This window comes from Neofelis nebulosa, chromosome 10, assembly GCF_028018385.1.
Source record: "Neofelis nebulosa isolate mNeoNeb1 chromosome 10, mNeoNeb1.pri, whole genome shotgun sequence".
NCBI classification, from domain to species: domain Eukaryota; kingdom Metazoa; phylum Chordata; class Mammalia; order Carnivora; family Felidae; genus Neofelis; species Neofelis nebulosa.
In genome coordinates this window covers 103,324,074-103,345,063 of record NC_080791.1, presented here as the reverse complement: position 1 = coordinate 103,345,063, position 20,990 = coordinate 103,324,074, and the positions used below count along the sequence as shown (strand labels likewise).

The following is a 20,990-nucleotide window of genomic DNA, read 5'->3' as shown; positions in this document are numbered from 1 at the left end:
GTAGGTCAGGATCGCCACAAAGGGTGCCGTCTCTGAGAACTAGGGACAATGTTTCTGTGTAAAATAAAGGCTGTGTCAGCACAGTAAAGAAGGGCAGTAATATCCACAGCAACACTAACAAACATTGAGTAAGAGGTAAACATTCTCTCCTGCTAGGAGGGGAACCAAGAGCATGGAGATCCTTTCTGAGGTACAGGTGCATGGCAGTGGGGGTCGGCCGCAGGGGTCTAGTCTGGTGTCTCTCACTCTTGCAGATGCACAGACCTGGGCTGGCTGCTGATGTGGATCCCAGACTTGAGCGCAGGGCAGGGGTAGAGGGAAGAGGGAAGAGGGAAGGATTTAGGCAGCTGGCATATATGAACACAAATACCTGTGGGGTAGAACTGGTGAAATCTGTAGAAGGTCCACCGCAACTCTGCTGGCAGTTGGTTTCTGCCTCATTGTGTTTTTTTGCATTTCCCTGTTGATGAGTGATGTTGAACATATTTTCATGTGTCTGTTGGCCATCTGGATGTCTTCTTTGGAAAAATGTCTGTTCATGTCTTCTGTTCGACGTCTTGACTGGATTATTTATTTTTTGGGTGTTGAGTTTGATAGGTTCTTTATAGATTTTGGATGCTAGCCCTTTATCAGATAAAAGTAATTTTTCTTAAATGGTTCCAGCAAAAGATACATCACCATCATCACAGATCTAGAGCCAGAAGGAAATGTTTATGTTCTAACACCCTGCCCATGCTAAGTGTCAGCATGACCATCTTAGCACATTCAAGTACAGTCTTACGCATACTGTGAGTATGAGTACCTCCAAATGTGTCGAGGCAGAAAAGGAAACAATGCACATTCCCACAGGGAATTTTGTTATAGAATTGATCTCTCCTAAGGATCAAAATAAAACACAAGAACACTGTGATGCTAGGATATTGAATGTAGACTGGGCTTACTATCCGTAAGTACTATTATGTTTCCATTCTCTATGGATAGTTAGAATCACTGGAATTGACTGCATAGCCAGTGTGTATAAAGTGATTTTCCAAACTGGATGAGATATTAAACTTTAAAATAGTTTTGTACTTTATGTCCTTTTATGATTTACTAAATAGAATCTATTTGATGTGCTATTTGCTAATCAGCAAGATGTCGTTCCTATGGAATGACAGTGTCGTTTCCAGAAAATCATTGTAACCATAAATGGGGATTAAAAGCACTGAGTGAGAATGTAAATAAAAATATTTCAGCAAAAAAGAACACTAGTCATGACTCTAAATGTTCTATAATTCTATGTAGATGGTTTATTTCATGAATGAATTATAAATATTCATGATCCAAGTATCCAATATATTGATATGATTGAACTTAAAGCTTCATTTATCATTCATTCATTTAACAAATATTTACTGATATTTCCTATGATCCAGAACCTCATTTAGCTATGGAGGGTAGAGTTATGAACAAAGCAGACAAAGCTACTGCTTACATGGAGTTTATGTTTTAATTTGGAGATACATATAATAAATGCTTTTTTGTGTGTGTCCATAGGATTCCTGGAGCTGGGCTGTATATGCATGAAGGTGACTGTACCACTGAAGATGGACACTAGAGAGGTGGGAAACGTAGGTGGACAAAGCCTTTTGATACCCCAGAACTGATTGCATCTTCAAGATGGTGATAAATATAAACAGATAGAAAATAAAGATAACCATGAGAGAAAAAAAAGGAAGCCAGTTATATAGACAAACACCAACTCACTGATGTACTTATCAGCGCAAGACAGAACTGTTGACTGCTGAAATATTGCAGAAAAAAATGACGAACCACATTGGACATATGGAAAGAGAGACTGGAGGTATCTCCAATATTTACAGAGGCATTTAGAACACCACAGACATAGCAGCCTGTGGCCAGACAAGCACTCACATCAGTGAGTAGTCATGGTGGTGATGTGATGGCAAGGATTTGCACACTGCGGCGTAGCGGTCATAGGCCATTGAAGCCAAGAGGTAACTTCCCACAGTGGCGAAGACCGCAAAAAAAGGACATCTGGGCAGCACATGCATTGTAGGAGATGACCTTGTTTCCTATAAGAAATCCTGCCATGATCTTGGGTCTGTAACAAAAATCCCTGAGAGACAGGTCACTGAGGAAAAAGCACATGAGAGTGTGGAGACAAGAGCCCAACAGAATCAGCACAGTCCCCCCTGCCCCTGATTTCCAACTAGAGTGAAGAGGTAGACGAGGGGGAATATCATGAAGACATTCTGGAGCATCTGTACATCCTAGAAGGATGAACTCAGTCACTTCTGTGTTGTGCCCCATGAACGTCGGTGGGGAATCACAGGATGCCCTGTAGTGATGAGAAGTAAAGGAACAGAGTGTTAAATGGAAAAGAGAGTAGAGTGAGGTGGAAATGTGTAAATGGCTCTGCGGATTGTTTCCATGATGGCAATCTTGTGTTCTTCAAACCTGAAGCGCACGCAAGACAAAACAATTAGCCTTCATGCTCATTTCTTTTATGAGGTAACTTAGGCTCAACAAGGTTGTGTAATTTGTCCAAGTTTACCCAAATGTTAACTGGCAGAGTCAAGCATCATCCCAGGCAGACTAATTCCGAAATCCCATGACAGTAACTGGAACTTGAATTGAATTGAGTTAATTCTATTCACAGTCAGCCCTCGAATCCATCGGACCCATCTTAATGGGTTGTTCGGAGTAACGAAATGGCTACGATACTATTCTTAGATGCGGGACTTCCAGTGGGGCCATAGGGGCATACAGGGAAAGTAGAACTGTGGCTGCAGACATGTACCACCAGGAAGGCAATCCTGAAGAGAAGGAAATGCACTGGGTGGAAGACTCAAGCTCTGGGAAGAGGCGCATATGGGTCAGATTGTACCCTAACACACACTATCTGGGAGACACTTTCCTAACCTAAGTTCTTTGAGCCTCATTCTTTTCATCTCTAAAACTGAAGATGTAATGCGAAGAGGCAATTGTGAGAGTTCATAAAATAATCATGAAAAACGGTTAAGTAGAGTTAGCTCTGATGTGATTCGTAGGATGAAATCCCGATCTCTATCTTGCCTTGGTAAAGGCGGGAAGCAATATTTAGTCTCTAGGTTACGGATTAGTTTTAAAGTCTGATAGCCTCACTCTCTGATTTGTCTTTCCTCACATACTATGCCCACTCAGTTCTTCTGATCGCCCCGTGTGTCTCACTCTGCCTTTCCTCTGACCATATCATTGGCTGCACAAGCCATTCACTCAGTTTTTTCATTGAGATCCATATTTTACTTTGGGTTGGAACAGTTTTCTTATGTTCGGAACTCATTCTTACTCTCATTACCCAGGCCCTCTAAGCTTGGATGACAAAAATCCAGGGTTGAAATGTCATGTCCATGGGTTTTATTATGGCTTCCAGATCTGCCTTTGAGGTGAGCTCCATTCTGTAACTTTTCTTATTTAAATTGAGTGCAGCCTATGCCACAGCTTTCACTCATTGGTAACTACTCTTCTCTACTGACTGAAGGGCTTCATGACTTCCCCTTTCACAACCCAGTTCCTAAGGACATTTGTGTTTGCTCACCTTTGACAAACATAAATTCTTTTTAGCATATACTGTGTTCTGTAACCTCCACTAAGAGCATTCCGTGTGTGTGTGTGTGTGTGTGTGTGTGTATGTGTGCGTGCATTCTTTCTTCCTCCTCACAACTTTATACGGTAGGTAGTGTTATCTTTATGCTACAGCTTTATAAGGATAACTTATAAATTGACAACAATAATTTTAAAAGTTATAGCATCCCACAAGTTTACCCTATGATGTTATAAGATACAGAGTATTATCACCCACATTTTGTGGTTAAGGAATTGAGGGTTGGAGAGGTCATGTGACTTTACAGACGTCTACACGTACGTAGCAAGAAATAAACTCAAGATTCGTATCCAGATCAGACAGATTGTAAACCTGTGCCTTCAGCCACCAGACTTTCTGGCATTTAAGTGAGCTAGTAGTAATATGGGGAAGATAAGAGGAAAAGAAGGTTGAAATAGAGTAAGGAGCTTTATAATTCATGCTGATCCTCTTGGAGTCTAAAGAAGTTTCATTTCACCCCATTATACTTACCTTTCCTTCCGTAACAGACCTACGGTTAGGAAGCAGAATGAAATTACTACCTAATCAATCAGAGCATAATCTAGCCTCTGTTTCTTATTGCTGTTGCTTTTATCCTCTTTAGGAAAACACTATGTTGCCTCCTAAGTATTACTAAACTGCCTATTTGTTGAATGATGACGTACATTTGGATATTTAAGACCAGCTCTACCTCACTGTTTCAGAAGAAACATTCACAGCATCCATTACTTTGCCAAAGTAAGTCACAGTACACACAGCCTCCCTACTGTTTTTGCATGAATTACACGTCTCACTAAAAATGTATAGAATATGTAGAACCTTACCTTGCTCCTTGACAAGAAGGGAAAGGCAGCCATAAATTGTGTCTCTGATACCAGAACCTCAACCAGAGTAGAATGAGTATATCCTACTGAAGAGGCTCTCTCCGGTACTGGTGAAAAGGCTTCAAGGTCTCTGAAGCACGGAGGAATGGAGGAAAAAAATCACTGACGTGGAGCTAGGAAGACAGTTCAGGTCCTACATCTCCTATGTATTCTTTATGATCCTTGGAAGAGTCATTTACCCCTGTCAAATTCAGTTTCCTGATTTGTGAAGTGGAAATAATAAAATTGCATCTCCCGCCCACCTTACAGAATTCTGTCTGTGAAGAACAAATGAGGGAAGGTCTATAAACCAACTTGGTAAGGGGATTCTCATATTAACCTGAATCAGTATAGTTCTTATTTCAGAGTGGGTTTTTTGGGCAGCTCCGAAGAAAATTCTTTTTGGAGGAAGATGGCGTCTGTACCAGGAACAACTAACATTCGGATGAATAAACAGAGGAGCAGAAGGGTTCTGCACCCAGATGGGTCCTGTAAAATGATGTTAAATGGACTGATTTGGGGATTCCCAAGGCTAATGAGTGGGAACCAGGAGAAAGTTACAGGGACGCAGAGTTCTCAGGGGAGCCTGAGCCCTATGGGAATAGCCACAGTTCCCCTCACTTATTTAGGAAAGAAGCAATTAAACTGTCAGCGGGGAGCTGAAGTGTCTGTTGAGTAAGCACACCTACCTATTTGGATTATTTGTCTTTTTTTTTTTCCTTCTTCTAATTGAGGTATAATTCACATACAGTTATATCCACACTTTTCAATGTATTGTTCTAAGTGTTTGTACCAATGTAATTGGCCCTATAACCGCCATCACATCAGGATATAGAACAGTTTATTACCCCCCCTAAATTTCCTACAACCCTTTGTAATTGACCCCTTTTTCCACCTCCTAGCAACCACTAATTTGTTTTCAGTCCCTATAGTTTTTGCTTGTAAGAATGTCATAAAAAAAGAATCATGCAGTAGGTTATCTCTTGAGTCATGCTTCTCTCCCTTAGCATAATGCATTTGAAATTTATGGAGTTGTACTTGTTCTGTAATTGGTTCCTTCTTATTACTAAGATGTATTCTATGTATTCAGATCGTTTATCCATTCTTCAGTTGAGGGAAACTTGGGTTGTTTCCAGTTTTAGCTAATACAAATAAAGATCCTATAAACATTCACATACAGGATTTTATGTGGCCATGTGCTTTTATTTCACTTGCGTAGATTGTTAGAAGTGAGATTTCTAGGTCATGTGACAGTTGCCAACCTGTTTTCCACAATGGCGTACTACTTTGTATTCCCATCAGCAATGTATGAGAGTTCCAACTGCTTCACATCCTTGGTGGTATGCTATATTTAGAGGTGGGCTTTTTTTGGCATTAGTTATTCTAATAAGTTTGTAGTGTATCTCCTTATTGTTTTAGTTTGCATTTTTCTAACAACTAATGCTGTTGAGCATCTTTTTATGTGCTTATTTGCCATTCTAATTATCCTCTTTTGTGAAAAGTCTGTTAAAATCTTTTGCCCATTTTTGATACATGCACCCCGATGTTTATAGCAGCAAAATCTATAATAGCCAAATTGTGGAAACAGCCCAAGTGTCCATCCACTGATGAATGGATAAAGAAGGTGTAGTACACACACACACACACACACACACACACACACACTGGAATACTACTCAGCCATCAAAAAGGATGACGTCTTGCCATTTGCAATCACATGGATAGAGCTAGAAGGTACAGTGCTAAGCAAAATAAGGCAGCCAGAGAAAGACAAATACAAATACCATACGATTTAACTCATATGTGAAATTTAAGAAAAAATGAGCAAAGGGAAAAAAAAAGAGAGAGAGAGAGAGAGGCAAACCAAGAGCCAGACTCTTGATTATAGAGAACAAACTGATGGCTACCAGAGGGGAAGTGGGTGGGAGGATGGGTCAAATAGGTCATGGGGATTTGGGAATGCACTTGTTGTGATGAACATTGGGTGTTGTACGAAAGTGTTGAATCATTACATTGTACACCTGAAACTAATATTACACTGTATGTTAACTTACTTGAATATAAAAATTTTTTAATAAAAATTTTGAAAAATTAAAAAGTACTTTTGATAAACGCTTTTGGAATACTTTCGGGCTTACAGAAAAAGTGCAAAGACAGGGTAAGTGTTCCCGTACACCCTTCGCCCAGTTTACCCCAGAGTTATCATCTTACAGTACCTTGGTACACGTGTCAGTACAAATCCAACATTCACACATTGCTATTAACTGAATCCCATACCTTATTCAGATTTCACTAGCTTTACCTTCTGATGTCCTGTTACAGTATCCTATCCATGATACCACGTAAAGAAATAAAAAGGGCTATTGTTTGGGGCACCTGGGTGGCTCAGTCGGTTAAGCGTGACTTCAGCTTAGGTCATGATCTCATGGTCTGTGAGTTGGAGTGACACATTGGGCTCTGACAGCTCAGAGCCTGGAGACTGCTTTGGACTCTGTGTCTCTCTCCCTCTCTGCCCCTCCCCTGCTTGCTCTTGCTCTCTCTCTCTCTCAAAAATAAACAAACATTAAACATTTTTTTAATGGTTATTGTTTTACCATTATGGTGAACCATTGGATACCATTGGAGATGGTGACCAATATTGGATCCATTAGTAGAAATTGAAAACACATTATCAAGTTATTGAGGGAATCGCATTGGCAAGAAAGCCGTGAGCCGAGATTTTAACATTCTTTGGCTGAGCATTAAAACAACTCTAGAAATTTAAAATTGTGTGTGTGGAAATAAGCTGCAAAAGCTGAATATAACTCAAAGATCTCATAATCCCTAACACGCACTTAAAACTGCCTGATGTGGCCATCAGCGTCACATAAAAACATTACACAAAACAGCACTCAATATAAACCCACTTGTTCCTGGACATGGCCAGACACTAATATCCCATGTCCCTAGCGTTGAACAGTCCTTTCTTTTTTGAAATGTCCCAGAACTTTTCAGTTGAACCCTGCAACTAACTAAGACCCATCAAAAGTTCTTGAAAACCAATTAGAAAGTCTCTTCTAAAAATCCCATCTTAATAAAATGCTTGTCAATTTTATACCATCTCAGTGTTTCTTCTTTTTAATCTATAAAATTTACTCTCCTTTACAACATCTTTAAACCCCTGCTAAAACACAAGTAATAGCAGATAGCTTCCCTTGCTAAAGCAAAGCAAAACAAAACAAAACAAAACCAGCCTCTGTTAATTTTGTCTCTGATTTCATTTTGTCTTTGATACACTTCAGAAATGATCTTAAGGAATAATGGATGAGGGGGAAAGCCCCACACATCTAACAGGACTAGGGGCCAGGAAAAACAATGGAAAATGGAGTTCTCCCAGAAAGAAAAACAGAATCTCATAAAGAAATATCTCCATGGTCAAGTTTGAGGGGCCTTCATAATGGTAACTCAGCAAGATTTCCAAAGTGACCCTTGTATCTCCATTCTTTACTTTCATAGAAGAGAATTTTTTTCCACTTCTCTTCATTCTGTTTGTATATCATACATTGAGTATGATGTGGGATAAGCTGTTTGTTTTTTGTCTGTTTGTTTATTTAGTTCATACGTTCCTGGACCACAAGGAACCATCTTCGGACTGAATGGAGGGCACCATTTAACCCCTTTGATTTGGATATTGAAACTTTAGGGGCGCCTGGGTGGCTCAGTCGGTTGAGCGTCCGGCTTCGGCTCAGGTCACGATCTTGCGGTCCGTGAGTTCGAGCCCCGCATCGGGCTCTGTGCTGACTGCTCAGAGCCTGGAGCCTGTTTCACATGCTGTGTCTCCCTCTCTCTCTGACCCTCCCCCGTTCATGCTCTGTCTCTCTCTGTCTCAAAACTAAATAAACGGTAAAAAAAAAAAAATTAAAAAAAAAAGAAACTTTATAGGGATTAGTTGGAATTTAGGATGTCTCCCTAGCGACAGTAGATAACATGTTCCATGGGGGCGGAGGGAGTGAAATGGATATTTGATTATCGTAAACATTACAGTGGGAGAAACTTGTTCTTTCTGCACCAAACCATTTTCTTTTTCCTCTTGAGCACATAACTGTACTAATTTCTCAACCCGCTTGCAATTAGTTGAGGTCACGTCATTGTATTCTTCTCAATGAAAGTGAGCATAAGTCACATGTGTCAATTCCAAGTCTGGTCCGAGAAACCTCCCAGGTGACCGTCTGCTTATTCTCTCTTCCATCATCACCTGCTGGATAGAGGATCCAGGCCATAGGGGTGTGGAGCCATTAAATGGAAAGAGCTGGATTGCTGAATCACTGTATAAGATCCCATAGAACAACTAACTGAACAGAATACGAGCAAGAAAAATCTCTATGTTTAAGTCACTGTGAGTTCTGCAGTTTCCTTGTATAACAGCGGCGTTATTTATACCCAACCAATATAAAAAGATTCCCATAAGACAATCTGCAGGCTGTTTGGCGAGAAGAAGGGGGACATATGACAAGAAATACTGTCAAATGTCTACAATACAATTTAGTTCCACAAATATTTAACATTAATCCCCACTCAGCTTCTAAACATAACTACCGTGGCTAGGACAATTAACATTAGCATAAGTGTTGGAGAAAAAGAAAAAAGCCTGTTCCAACCAAATTTGCGGATCTAAGAAAACTTACTAAAATCCTCTGAGCTGCTCCTGAAGGTAAATAATGCCTATTTTGCTGGGTGAGAGAGCAGAGAGCACTTAGCACAGCGCATGACAGAGAATAGCTATTCAATAAATATGTTCTTTTTCTTCTCTTCCTCTTCCTGCTCCTTCTTCCTCTTCCTTTTCTGTATTGTCACCCTTCTTTATCTACCCAAACACATATTAAGTATATATTTAATATATAAACATATTTATCAGCTGCATCATTAACTATTAATAAATTGGAATATATCCAGTTATATATTTTTATAAATATTAATACTTGTTATGTATATTTAATATGTTATATATTATATAGATATAAGTTTACATTTATAAGCATAGCTGTACTATTTAACTGTGAACTCTTTGAGGACAAAGGTGCTATCACATTTAGTTCTGTATTCTCAGAACCGGTCCGATGTCGGTGAAATAAAAGACAATTTTTCAGTTGTCACTGGAACAAAGGACGGTGGTGAGGAGCTGACGGGCCATCCATGTCCTGTGGCGGCTGGGCAGCAGTGTGTAAACCTCCACGTTGTACCCCGCCAGGACAGCCCACGTGCTTGGTCATCTGGCCACAGACTGCGGAAGTCTGTGGGTTTCCTGAAGGCCAGAATTCACCCTAAATCTTTCTTTTTGTGAGTCTGATATGGCTCATCACTTCTTCTGAGAAAGCAAGCAGTCAGTCATGGCCCCCTGTTGCTTTCATAAACCGACCAGTGAGCTGGTTCTTGCTTCTGTGCAGGCAAGGCTTCCATGTCTTTTTTTGTTCTGGTTACCTCGTTTTTCTGCGGGCTCAGAATTAGCACCGTTTTGAGTATGCTCTCCTCTAGGGGGCGCCAGCACACCTTTTCCACCTGCGCTTCCCTCATCTCTGCAGTGTCATCTTCTTTTCATTTATATTTTTTACTTTATTTTTAAATTGTATTTATTTATTTATTTATTTATTTATTTATTATTTTATTTAAATCCAAGGTAGTTAACATATAGCGTAATAATGGTTTCAGGAGTAGAATTTAGTGATTCATCACTTACATATAACACCTAGTGCTCATCTCAACAAGTGCCCTCCTTAAAGCCCATCACCCATTTAACCCATTGCCCCAGCCAATATGCCTCCAGCAACCATCAGTTTGTTCTCTGTATTTGAGAGTCTCTTATGGTTTGCCTCCCTCTCTGTTTTTATCTTATTTTCTTCCTTCTCTTCCCGTGTGTTCATCTGTTTTATTTCTTAAATCCCACATATGAGTGAAGTCATATGATATTTGTCTTTTTATGACGGACTTATTTCGCTCAGCATAATACACTCTAATTCCATCCAAATTGCTATAAATGGCAAGATTTCATTCTTTTTGATGGCTGAGTAGTGTTCCATTGTGCCTATATGCCACATCTTCTTTAGGCATTCATCAGTCGATGGACATTTGGGCTCTTTCCATACTTTGGCTATTGTTGATGGCGTTGCTATAAACATTGGGGGGTGCATGTGCCGCTTTGAAACAGTACGCCTGTACCCTGTGGATTAATGCCTTGTAGTGCAATTGCTGGGTCATAGGGTAGCTCGATCTTTAAGTTTTGAGGAACCTCCATACTGTTTTCCAGAGTGGCTGCACCAGTTTGCATTCCCACCAACAGTGCAAAAGTGTTCCTCTTTCTCCACATCCTCACCAACATCTGTTGTTTCCTGCGTTATTAATTTTAGCCATTCTAACAGGTGTGAGGTGGTAGCTCATTGTGGTTTTGATTTGTATTTCCCTGGTGATGAGTGATGCTGAACATCTTTTCATGTGTCTGTTAGCCATCGGAATGTCTTCTTTTGAAAATGTCTGTTCCTGTCTTTTTCCCATTTCTTCACTGGATTACTTGATTTTTGGGTGTTGAGTTTGATAAGTTCTTTATAGATTTTGGATACTAATTGTTTATTTATTTTTTTTAGAAAGAGAGAGAAAGACAGACAGGAAGAGAGAGAGACTGAGAAAGAGCACGTGTGACAGGAGGGGCAGAGAGAGGGATATGAAGCGAGCTCCCCGCTGACAGCAGAGAGCCTAATGCAGGACTTGAACTCCCAAACTGTGAGATCATGACCTGAGCTGAAGGCCCACACTTAGCCAACTGAGCCACCCAGGCACCCCTGCAGTGTCATCTTCTACAGGACAGTCATCTTCACATAACTTACAGTCAACCTCCAGGCATCCCATAGACACAGACAAGACAAAACTGCCTCCAGTGTTAGTGTTTTAATGATGTAGGATCCACAATAACCCGGCTTAAGTTCCTTTTTTTTTTTTTTTTTTTTAAATTTTTTTTTAACGTTTATTTATTTTTGAGACAGAGAGATAGAGCATGAACGGGGGAGGGTCAGAGAGAGGGAGACACAGAATCTGAAACAGGCTCCAGGCTCTGAGCTGCGAGCACAGAGCCCGACGCGGGGCTCGAACTCACGGACCGCGAGATCATGACCTGAACCGAAGTCGGCCGCCCAACCGACTGAGCCACCCAGGCGCCCCCCTTTTTTTTTTTTTAAGTAAATATTTATTTACTTTTGAAAGAGGGAGAGAGAGAAAGAGCGTGAGCAGAGGAGGGGCAGAGAGAGATGGAGACAGAGGATCTGAAGCAGGCTCTGTGCTGACAGCAGACAGCCTGATGCAGGGTTTGAATTCATGAACCATAGGATCATGGCCTGAGCCAAAGTTTGATGCTTAACCTACTGACCCATCCAGGCGCCCCCATCCTCCCACCCTCCCCGCTAGTTTAAACTTCTTAGATCCTCCTGGCACAGTGTTCCCTGTCAGGGACCACACTGTACTTTATTTCCTAGAATGATGTCTGCATCTCTTCAAAAGTATATTTTTGATTAAAGAGTAAATATTGTTAACATGAATGTAATAGCTTAACTGTAAGAGCTCACAGTGAACTTAGATATTTGGAAGACGTCATTTACAAATCAGTATTTTTTCTTTTTCAATTGTACTTTGGCTGTTCAGGGTCTTTTATGGTTTATATATACAATGGAATACTACTTGGCAACGAGAAAGGATGAATCATGCCATTTGCAGCAATGTGGATGGAACTGGAAGGTATTATGCTAAGTGAAGTAAGTCAGCCAGAGAAGGATATCAAATGTTTTCACTCATATGTGGATCTTGAGAAACTTAACAGAAGACCATGGGGGAAGGAAAGGGGGAAAAATAGTTTCAGAGAGGGAAGGAAGCAAACCATGAGACTCTTAAATACAGAGAAGAAACGGAGGGTTGATAGGGGGGTGGTGGAGGAGAAGGGAAAATGAATGATGGGCACTGAAGAGGGCACTTGTTGGGATGGGCACTGGATGTTGGATGTCAGTGATGAACCACGGGAATCTACCCCAAAAACCAAGAGCACGTTTTACACACTGTATGTTAGCCAATTCGGCAATAAATTACATTAAAATAAATAAATAAATAAATAAATAACATAAATAAATAAATAAATAACATAAATAAATAAATAAATAAATAAATAAAATACATAAATAAATAAAAGTTACAAAACAGAAAAAAAATGAAAATTAATGAAACCGAAAGTAAAAAATAAATAAATGAAAATAAGTATTAAACAGATATGTCATCTGCAAATATCCTTTCCCATTCTGTAGGCTGCCTTTTAGTTTTGTTGATTGTTTCCTTCACTGTGCAGAAGCTTTTTATCTTGATGAGGTCCCAAGAGTTCACATTTGTTTTTGTGTCCTTGCCTCCGGCGATGTGTCTAATAAGGAGATGCTACAGCCAATGTCAAAGAGGTTGCTGCCTGTATTCTCCTCCAGGATTTTGATGGCTTCCTGTCTCACATTTAGGTCTTTCACCCATTTTGAATTTATTTTTGTGAATGGTGTAAGAAAGCGGTCTACTTTCATTCTTCTGCATGTCGCTGTCCAGTTTTCCCAACACCGTTTGTTGAAGAGACGTTTTTTTCCACTGGATATTCTTTCCTGCTTTGTTAAAGATGAGTTGACCACGTACTTGTGGGTCCATTTCTGGATTTTCTATCTGTTCCATTGATCAATGTGTCTGTTTATGTGCTAGTACCATCATGTCTTGATGACTACAGCTTTGCAATATAACTTGAAGTCTGGAATTGTGATGCCTTCAGCTTTGCTTTTCTTTTTCCGGATTGCTTTGGCTATTCAGGGTCTTTCGTGGTTCCATACAATTTTTAGAATTGTTTGTTCTAGATCTGTGAAATATGCTGGTGTTATTTGATGGGGATTGCATTAAATGTGCAGATTTCTTTGAGTAATATAGACATTTTAACAATATTTCTTCTTCCAATCCATAAGCATGGAATGCTTTTCCATTTCTTTGTGTCTTCTTCAATTTCTTTCATAAGCTTTCTGTAGTTTTCAGTGTACAGATCTTTTACCTCTTTGGTTAGGTTTATTCCTCGGCATCTTATGGTTAATCACATTTGATTCATTCATATGTTCCATGTGCGTTATATAAACCTACATGCAACATAAACCTACATGAGAATGGGGGTGTACACAAGCCTGTGAATAAAAGTAACACAAGAGTTCCATTTACACACATGCATGTGGGAGGAGGAAATTTGTCAAAGAAGTATATATAGTGTGGCTAATGTTTGATGAAAAAAAAATCTAAAAAATCAATTGAGGTATCAGCATATAAATTTATGTCAAATCATATTATTTGTTGGCTTGAAAAATTGTTCTAAGAGTCCCAAATGCAGAAAAAAGTACTATCATATTTTTTCAAATGAAGGTATGTATTTTTTAAGACATTACATTTTATGGAAAGCTACATAAGTATAGCATGTAAATGAATTGATATTTTCACCTTGACCGAGTCATTATGTAGAAACAGCATGTTCATATGATAATTTTCAAAAAGATAAATTGATCACTGGAGAAGAACACTGAAGAGATAATACAGGTCTTGTTCCACTTATGTGTATATGACTACCAACTCCTCACATGTAATAAAAATAATGCACTAAGAATAACAAATCACACCTTCTCTGTCTGTAAATGCTTTGAAATGGTTATGGTCCCTCATTCATTTATACTTTAGTTGATCTGTACCATCTGGTATCACTCTCCCACTCATTGACTCCACATCATTAACACTGATTTTCTTGTTACTCCTTAACAACTCCACGCATGCTCCTACTTCAGGACCTTTGTGCTTGCTGTTTCCTTTGCTTGGAAGATTCCCTTGCTTCCTTCAGGCCTCTCCTTAAATGTTACCTATCCCATGGGTATGACTCCCTTTATAAAATGGCCACTTGGCTCCTCATGGACCTCACCTCAGCCTGGTCTCTTCTTCATAGTTCTTATTAACACTAATTTTTATCTGTTTGCCTGTTCATCTATATCTGCTAACTAAACTGTAAACTCCCCAAGAGTTCTGGTTTCATCTGCTATGTTCACAGCTCTATCCCCGGTACCTATTAATGTGTCTGGCTCAAGATATTTTTGTGAAATGGATGAACTAATTCTGTTGTGAGTACATTATGTCAATATGTTGGATCTTTGAGCCACTGATAATTATATCACATCACAAATAAATAATCATTCTAAGTATCATTTAGAACGCTTCAAGAGACATGGCTGCTTTCCTGCTGTGTGGAATATTTTTACCTATAATCTCACTCAGTGCTTGGACTCCCAATTTTGGATGAAAGGATGTTTTGGAACCCATTGCCATCCGAAACCGTCTCATATTTTTCCCTTAGGAATTGTCTTGTTAAGTGGCAGGTAACACAATAAAACAAATTCTATTTAGTGAACTGTAAAAAACACCTAAAATAAGAAACTATTAAAATTTTAATATCTGATTTGATTTGGAAAATTACTTCACATATGCTGAATGTACAATTAACTCCAATGACTGTAAACATCTATTTTGAATGTAAACATAACCTGCATTCCATATCCCAGTGTGAAATGTAATTATTTGATTTTGGTTCTCCAGTTAGCTATAACAAAGTTACCCAAGGGTATTTGCATCTGTGTCTTCTCCTTCCATCTCTATGTAATCGGAAGCATTCAACATCTCAAGATTTATAAAACTGTGCTTGAATGCCTTAAGGTAATCATGCAGATAATAGTGGGATACTAATATACATTCCCGTCTGGCTCTGAGGGCTATGAAAACAGTAATGTGTCTCCTGCTGCAACCATTTTATTATTTTTTTTATTTTGAAATTTTTTTTGAATTCTAGAATATTCTAAATTTTCAAAAACTTAGACATATTCCTGTCAGTTCCTGTATACCCCATATATTCCTGCTTTAGTTTCACCTATTAATGCCTGGTACTTTTTATCAAAACTAAGCGGCCAACTTGGGCATCACTGTTATCTAAACTTCAGATTTTACTTGGGTTTTACCATTTTTGTTTTTTCCAGTAACGTCCTTTTCTCTTCCAGGCTGTGATTCAGGATCGACATTGAATTGAGTTGTCATGGCTCCTTAGCTTCCTCTGGCCTGTGACAGCGTCTCAGTCTTCCCTCACCTCTCGTGACTTGGACTGTTTTGAGGGGTACTAGTCAGATAATTTGTAGAGTGGCTTTCAATGTGCAGTTGTTTGGTTTTGGGTGTTTTGGGTCATGGTTAGGTAAGGAATATGGATTTTACGTCAAAATAGGAATTTCCCTTTCATCATGTTACGTCAGGGCTACGTGTTCACACCATGACTTGGCACACTGCCATTTATTACCTTCAATCACCTGGCCAAGAGAGTTTTGTCACGTTGCCAGCGTGAAGCCACTTTCTCCCTTTTTTATATTCTATTTCTTATAAGTCAGTCACCAAGACTACTTTAGACCCCAGCCAGTGGGGGGCTAAAGTTCACCTCCAGGAGTAGAGGGGAATATATAAATAAATTCTTTCAAACTCTTTGAAGGGAAAATCTGTCTCTCTTTTATCACTTATTTCAATCATTTGCGTATGTCAGTACGGGATCACATCTTTATTGTATACTTTGGGTTATAATTCAATGTTATGGTTTTTTTTTTTTTTTTTTTTTTTTGCTCAAATTGTTCCCTGTTTGGTCACTAGGAGCTCTCCCATTTGTCTTCTTTCCTTTTGACATGCCCCCATCCTTCTAGTTTTGAATACCTCTTTCCTCTTGCATTGACCCTGATCCAGTCATAGAATCAGTTATTTCTCCAAAGAGCCCTGCTTCCATTTATTAGAGAATAATATTTAGAAAATAAGATCCAGGAGCTGGGTAGGCTCATTGCTACTGAGATATCTCTTCTAGGTAATCTTAGAAGACAAAACCAGGATATATACACACATACGAATTTAGGTTCATTTACATATCCATATCCACTTATACCTGTAAGAAGCTAAATATGTCTGACTCTAATTTGGTTCTTTCCGGTCTTTCCCACTTGCTATGCGTGATTTGTTTTTCTTTATTCCTAGTTCACCGACAATTTTCATCATGAATGGATGTTGGATTTTGTCAGCTGCTTTCTCTGCAGCAATTGATATGATCATGTTTAATTTTATTCATTGGCATACTGATACGGTTGATTACATCGATTGATTTTCAAATGTTGGCTCAGCCTTGCATACCTGAAGTAATCACCACTTAGTCATTGTGTATAATTCTTTTTATACACTGCTGGATTCAGCTTGGTAATATTTTGTTAAGGAATTTTGTATCTATGTTCATGAGAAATGTTTGTTTGTAGCGTTCCTTGCTGGTAATGAATTTATCTGGTGTTAGGATTAGGGTACTCTCCCTACCTCCGCTTATATTTTTTGTCATTTGCTGGTAAAATAACCCATTATCAGTTGTGTTTACATTTTGCTGAGTTGGCAAACCTGAGAACTGATCCAAATATGCTCCTCCTTCATGGCATTTATTTTTATTTTCACTCCCAGCCAAATGAGTTGGAATATTCCTCTGCTAGAACGAAGTTGATACAACACTGTTGAGTAAGTAGGCCAAGATAATAAGGGTAAGGAGAGACAAAGAAGCATGTCAGCTTTCCCCATTAGTTAACATATAACATCTGTAATTTAAGATTCTTGATGTTTGCCATGTTGTGTCAAGGGGTCTAGTCATGGTCCAGTTGGGAGTTAAAAGGTAAGACAATACAACTCAGGGGCTTGAACAAAAGTGGTAGTGGCTATCTGCTTTTCCTTGTTAGACTCCCTCCACAGTGACCATCCCGGCCTATCACATAGATATGGGTCGTATGTGGGGGAGAGAGATGATCTTGGATGTACACAATAGAAATCAACTCTGGTTCACTTAAGTATTAGAAAGATTTATTAGAAGAATAAAGGTGTGCTCACAAAACCAAGGGGAGTATTGGATAATTTAAGTCAAGAAAATCAGTGTTAAACATAGAAATCCAGAAGGCAGGAAACACAGGCAAGAGAAGACCCCTGGAACAGTTTCGTGAACATAGTTCCTCTCGTGCATCCACCCTTTCTGCCCTAGACGCTACTCTCGATGGCTGCCATTATCACAACTGTTGAGCCCTTGCTAATGTCACATGCCACAACACCTACTGTAAATAAATTCTAACTATCCTAACTTCTTTCTGTACATTATTCATTGGATCCCTTTGGCTGAAATAAGTTCTTTTGCTACTGGCTGAGCTGTAAGCATGGTAAGTGAAATAACAATAACAGCTCTCAAATATACAGCTTCCGAGTACATTGACAGTGCTCTTAGTGCTTGGCTTATCTTAACAAATTTAAACCTCATGGCAACTTGATAAATAGGTACTAGTGTTATTCTCATATTACTTATGAGGACACTGATGCTTAGGAACCTTACTTAACTTGCCGAAGTTCCAGGAAAATTCGGGCAGAACCAGGATTTGCACGCATACCACCCTTTGGAGTCTTCTCTAGAAAGTCTCGTGAACATAGTGCTGTATAGTTTCCCACCACATTTCACATTGTGGGCAATTACCAAAAAATAGGAAGGTTTTGGGTAAAGGGCATCCAGGAAAATATCATATCTCAGCTTCCAGTGGCCATGTTATAGTTTCTATGTAGAAAGAGATCTGGTATTTATTTGTTGAGTCCCAGGTTATTCAACTTTGTCTGAAGTCAGTAGCCAAATTGAATATGCTACAGATGAATTCTTTGTTACCCTGCTTTGTCAGTTTAAGCAGCTATTTGAATTCCTCTATGTCAGGGGCGCCTGGATGGTGCAGTCGGTTAAGCGTCCGACTTCAGCCAGGTCACGATCTCGCGGTCCGTGAGTTCGAGCCCCGCGTCAGGCTCTGGGCTGATGGCTCGGAGCCTGGAGCCTGTTTCCGATTCTGTGTCTCCCTCTCTCTCTGCCCCTCCCCCGTTCATGCTCTGTCTCTCTCTGTCCCAAAAATAAGTAAAAAAAAAAAAAAAAAATGAATTCCTCTATGTCTGACTTCTCAGTTTGCTAATTATTTACACACACTTCAATCCCGCTGTGGTAGTGTCTTTGGAATGAACTCACAGTGACTCCTAAGGCCTGTAAGGGATAAATTATGTCTTTTAGAGACAACGGATACTTTCAGAAATGAATGGAGGCTCCCTCACAAAAAAGTAAGACTTTGCAATTATTTTTTATAGTGTTTGGTGACGGTTTACTATGTACCAGGCTTTGTTTTTAAAACATGTAAATATTAATTTATATGCTTCTCATAACAAGTGTACGAAGTAGGCACTATTATCTCCATTATTTTTTATATTTTTATTTTTGTTTTTTAAATATTTATTTACTTTTGAGAGAGAGAGAGTGTGTGTATGAGTGGGGGAGGGGCAGAGAGAGAGGGGGACAGAGGATCCAAAGTGGGTTCTGCGCTGACAGCAGTGAGCTGATACGTGGCTCCAACTCATCAACTGTGAGATCATGACCTGAGCCTAAGTTGGATGCTCAACCGACGGAGTCACCCAGGCGCCCCCATTGTCTCCATTTTATAAATGACGGAACTGAAGTGCAGAGGATTATATAACCTGTAATCCTCCTCACATGAATTTTAGGAAGTTGTGTGGCTCTGGGACAACACCAGCCCTGTAAGGCCCCACCCTGGTTTCCATGACCTGTCTCGTGAATCTGTCTGATTGCCATCAGGAAAGTTACTTCTGAATTCTCTTCTGAAGATGTTTACACTATCAAAAAGAAACAATCCCAAGTAATGTAAATACATATGCCTTAACAAAGTAGGCTGGGTCTCTAATTGCTTCTTATCCACATGAATTGAGTCAGAGGCTGTGTTTTCTCCCTTGGGTACCTATTCTCCTGAGAATTTCATGTATGTATAAATCCTTCTCGTTCTCCATCATTGACTTCTAACATCCCAACATTGCTCTATTGGCATCATTTTATTTTATTTTAAAAGCTTTTTTATTTATTTTGAGAGAGAGAGAGAGAGAGAGTACGTTCAGGGGAGGGACAGAGAGAGAAGGGGAGAGAGAATCCCAAGCTGGCTCCACACTCGCTGCTGAGCCCAATGTGGGGCTCGATCCTACAACGGTGAGATCATGACCTGAGCCAAAATCAAGAGTTGGCTGCTCAACCCACTGAGCTACCCAGGCATCCCAACACCATTTTAGAGGGAACCGTCTATGTGCCAAAGGCTCTTTGGTGCTCTTTTTATGAATCTGAATGTCAAAGATTGTCCAAGTAAACTAAGTGGCCTTACTTCTCGGTCATATCACTCTGAGCCTGCAACAGTGAGCAGGGATAACCCCCAAGCTAAAATGTTGTCTACAGTGGGTATGATGATTCTTTCTTGGAGTTGCTCAGTACTTGGTAGAGTCTGTTCAGAGACTTTTCCTATTTTTCCTCATGGCAGCCTCCCTGTGTGACAGGTTGGAGAATATTTTGTAATCCACCCCCCTCATAATTACCTGTTCTTTATATATCTCCCTGCCTCTAGAGAACTTCAATCTTTGTGACCAGACATTAAGAAAGGAGATCAACAAGATGCTTTCTTTCTTTTTGAGTGGCACTAGCAATGTGAAGATCATAAGTGAAGTTGTGTCACCTTCCTTGAAGGGCAAGGTAAATATTTAGCTCCATTCTTTGGTCTGCTTAGATTGTGGTATTAGAAGACTTGCTACGTAAAGTTACAAGGACAACACCTTCCCATGGATTTTTCAGAGTTTAACATCCCAGGTTTTAATATTCTCACACTTCCAGGCTGCTCATCTGGAGGCTAGATGTTACAACAACCTTCAGTGATTAGGAAAATGGCGATTTTTGCCAAATAGTAGCGGATGGTATTTTTCTCATCATTTAACATCCCTGCTTTTAGGAGAGCACTTAGACACTGGTGGACACTCAGTACGTGTTTGTTGAGGGGATAGGTGAAAAGATTAATAAATGAATACAAGGATGAACGAGTGAATCTCGGAATGAACTGTTTATTGAGGCAGTTAACTATGCACGTATGTGGTACCTAGTCCTGTGCTCTTAAAACACAGTCTCATGTGCAACTTTGCACAGGCTATTCAGAGACCCTTGATCGAAGGTTTTAGACTTTTGTGGGCAAGTAGTGGTAGTGCCTGGCTACTCACTATTGCTGACATTATTGTTGTTAGAATTAAAAAGACATGGCCTACAGGACACATTTGCTATCTAATTGAAAAGACGAAATTTCAGCATCCTTTAGTATCTACTCCTTGGCTCTCATTGCCTTTCATCTCCTACATGTGCATCTCACCTCAGATTTCCTCTTCCTACCTTTCCCAGTGATCCACTGTGGGCCTGAGTTCTTAGCATGCATGACCTAAATGATGGCGTGGCCTAGAGCAGGTACATGGGAGACGGTGACAAGCACATGAATTAGGGATATATTTTGAAGGTAGAG

General features: G+C 39.7%; 1 pseudogene; it reads right to left on the bottom strand.

The window, feature by feature from the left end:
- Positions 1-1,423: 1,423 nt before the first annotated feature.
- On the bottom strand, positions 1,424-2,313 carry LOC131486688 (olfactory receptor 5B2-like; annotated as a pseudogene).
- Between the last annotated feature and the right edge of the window lie 18,677 nt (positions 2,314-20,990).